This window comes from Petaurus breviceps, unplaced genomic scaffold (genome assembly GCF_028583685.1).
Source record: "Petaurus breviceps papuanus isolate PSGF00001 unplaced genomic scaffold, PetGlider_PUasm1.0 90601, whole genome shotgun sequence".
NCBI lineage: Eukaryota > Metazoa > Chordata > Mammalia > Diprotodontia > Petauridae > Petaurus > Petaurus breviceps.
The window spans coordinates 1,373,597-1,377,285 of record NW_027187282.1 but is presented as its reverse complement, the minus strand read 5'-3'; positions in this window follow the sequence as shown (position 1 = coordinate 1,377,285).

The window sequence follows — 3,689 nt, the reverse complement described above, 5'->3', positions numbered from 1 at the left end:
AAGAAAGAAAGAAAGAAAGAAAGAAAGAAAGAAAGAAAGAAAGAAAGGAAGGAAGGAAGGAAGGAAGGAAGGAAGGAAGGAAGGAAGGAAGGAAGGAAGGAAGGAAGGAAGGGAGACTGGGAGGGAGGAAGAAAGGAAAGAAAACCCTTATCAAATGCACAGAAAAGAATAAAAAGTTCAGCAGGAAAAAAGGCATAAATAGGACAACTATGAAAGCTGCATGTTATATTTATGATATACTTAAAAGTAAGCTGTACATAATAGAGTTTTATGATTTCACATATAATCTTTTCCTATTTAACTTTGTATATGGAAATGTTCATTTTTGTGGTTGAGTTCAGAATGAAAATATTTTAAAACTTAAAATAAGGATAACTAACTTTTTTTTCTTTTTGAAAAAAATGAACAAAAATCGATTTTATCTCCTCACCACCCTACCCTCATTGGTAAAAGAGACAGAAAACAAAACCCTTGGAACAAAAACACAAACGTTGTTTGAGTGAGGCACGTAGAAGCTGGTTAATTGCATGTGCCTTCCTAGTAACACCCATGGCCACTGCAGCCTTCAACAATGAGGGTATGCCAGGAAAGAATAGTGAAAACCTCAATTGTAACTCAACATCCCACAGCAACTCAAAGAACACAGCTGGTGGGACTGAAGAGCTCGGCCCTGATTAGATCTTTGGCCCTGAATCAGGGCCAGGATTAAAGGTATTGCAATTTGCTGGGGTTTGTACAAACCAAATATCAGATGATATTAAGGATTGCATCTCCCATAGTGCTGTATCTTAAATTTTATTGATATCTCCAGCATCATATTACTCTGTAGCCAAAGAAGAAAGTTAAAAGGAGAATTTTCCATTCTCTTTGCTTCCCTTTGCAAAGCAGCGTGGGGGCTTACTGCTTGCAAAGGGCTTTTGATCCCCAAGTATTTAAATCTTCAGGTTTTCCACAAAGTATTTCATATTTTCTTTTTGCTTCTTGTTGCCTTTAATGGAAGGTGTCCATATCTGCAACACGAAGAAAAGCAGTATAGTCAAGCAAAACAAATTCCCACATTGATCAAGTCGGAAAAATAGAAATGTCTCAGCAGCCCTTAGTCCATCATGGCTTTGTAAAGAGGTGGATAGCATCTATAACTCTGACTCAAAATATTTTCACAAGACTCTTCTTATTGGTGGAGATTGATTATGCAATGCAGGTGAATTTGGTGAGTGTTTAGGAAAATAGAAATCCCCTTCTTCTGGTTTACAAATTTGAGAGAGAAGTCATGTGGTTCCAGGAGATTTTTAGAAGGGAAACTCTAGGAAGTTGCCATGTAGAGCTCTATCCCCAGCTTGGTTGGTGGGTTACTATACTTACTATATGAAAGACTCCAGGAAACTTCCCCTTGGGTAAGATCTGAGACTCTCTTTTAGTTGAGTTAAGTTATGTCACTTACAACAGGAGAGCTCATTTACTCTACATTGTCTGGTACATTCTCATATGTATATCTTCTCAAATTTAATTTTGCTATCACCATGGATAAATGGGCTTATTTGCTATTACTACATGTGTTCATTATAAAACTGGCATTCAGTGGGAGTCATGTCATGGATACATAGCTTTGGGCTCTCCTTCCCTGGTAAGGTATAGTGACCAGGAGGACAATTTGAGCCTAAAAATTATGTCCCCTAGATAGTAGAGAAGATAGACATAGTTTTAGCCTGGTACCTTTTCTCTCTGAAAAGGCCAGTCTCTGGCCCCAACTTCCTACTTCCCTTTCTGGCAGGAATCAGAGTCTCCCTTGGAAAAAGGTAGAGTTGGGGGTGGTGAGGGGCAGCACAGGGAAGCAGCTAGAGATGTCTATTCTGGAGTCCCTTCAAACTACATCTAGACAGACCAATATGGACATATAACCTATCTGGGCAAAGCACATACCACATCCTCTTCATTTGGGTCCTTGTCTGGGGTAAAAAATAGAACTTTTTTGCATTTGCAAGGGCCCAGAAGAAATTCTTAGCTCAGGAACTTTAATTTTACATAACTTAGACTTCGAATTCCTAGAGAAATCAGCTTTTTCCCAGAGTATATTCCCTTACAAGTTACAGAACTGAGATAACTTCACAGACTTCTTATTTAACTGTTTAAATGTTGATACCTTGTTTATTACTGAATTTTATATAAGTATCGATATGGAGTTTAATGTGAGCACTTTGGAATCCCTTTAATGCTTAGTAGAAATGCTTATTTTTTCTTTTGCATTTAAACTGACCTAGACCCAAAGGAACTGCCACCATTGGCTATTTCTCTGAGTCTACTTGTTGCACTGATGGGTGTGTTTGCAGTTCCATTTGGTTTACCTTTGCAGTTACAGAGATCCACGGGGAGAATTTTGGGTGCACTTTAGAATAAGGACCCAGAGGAAATCACCTGGTCCCTCCTGGAGATCGCCTTTAGTACAGGGGACCCTGGAGGATTTTGGTATGCTCAGTGGGTAATAGGGAGGCACTGGAGTTTGAGTGGGGGTGATAGGATCAGACCTGTGCTTTAGGAAAATCACTTTTTTGGCTGAATGGAGGATGGATTTGAGTGGGGAGACTTGTGGCAGGTAGACCTACCATCAGACTACTGCAATAATCCAGGCATGAGGTGACGAGGGCCTGCACCAGGAGGGTGGAGTGTCAAAGGAGAGAAGGGGGTGTGAATAAGAGATGTTGCAAAGATGAAGTTGACAAGCCTAGGCAACAGATTGGATATGTGGGATGAGAGAGAGTGAGGAGTCCAGGATGATTCCTAGGTTGGGAACCTGAGGGACTGGGAGGAGGGTAATAGGGATAGGAATAGGGGAGGGAAAGAGAATGAGTTTGGTTTGGGGCATATTGAGCTTAAAATGTCTGAAAGACAGTTGGAGAAGTGAGATTGGAGGTCAGCAGAGAATTTGGGGGAAGGATAGGTCGACTTGAGAACCATCAGCATAGAGATGGTAATTCAGTCCATGGGAGCTGCTGGAATCCCCAAATGAAGTAGTATAGAAGGAGAAGAGAAGAGGGCCCAAGACAGAAACCTGAAGGACACGTATGGTGAGAGGGCATAATCTGGAAGAGGAGCCAACAAAGGGGATAGAGGAAGGACAGTCAGACAGGAAGAGAACCTGGAGAAAAAGGGTGGCCCAAAAACCTAGAGAGAAGAGAGTATCAAGGAAGAGAGAGTGATTGACAGCATCAAAGGCCACAAAAAAGTCAAGGAGACTGAGAATTGAGAAAAAAATCATTGGATTTGGCAAGTAAGAGATCATTAGTGACTTTGGAGTAACTTTAAAACTGCTAGGCTAAGACAGTGGAGAGGGAAATGGCAAACCATTCTAGTATCAGTTTTAGTAGAATGATAATGTCAGAAGTTGAATTATAAAGGATTAAGAAGAGAGTGAGAGGAGAGAAAAATAGAGGCACATATTGTAGATGGCCTTTTCAAGTAGTTAACTACAAAGGACAGAAGAAAAATAACACCTAGTTATCAGGGACAGAAGGATATGAGAATTTTTTCAGCTTGGGGGAGAAATGGGTATGTTTGAGTAAGGAGATAGGGAGAGAATGAAGATAAGTGACAGTGGGGATGAGAGAGTGGATAATCTGTTGGAGGAGGTGATGGGGGATGAAAACAGGATCCCAATAGGTTCAGCAGATATTCTGATCTTATCCAAGACCAGA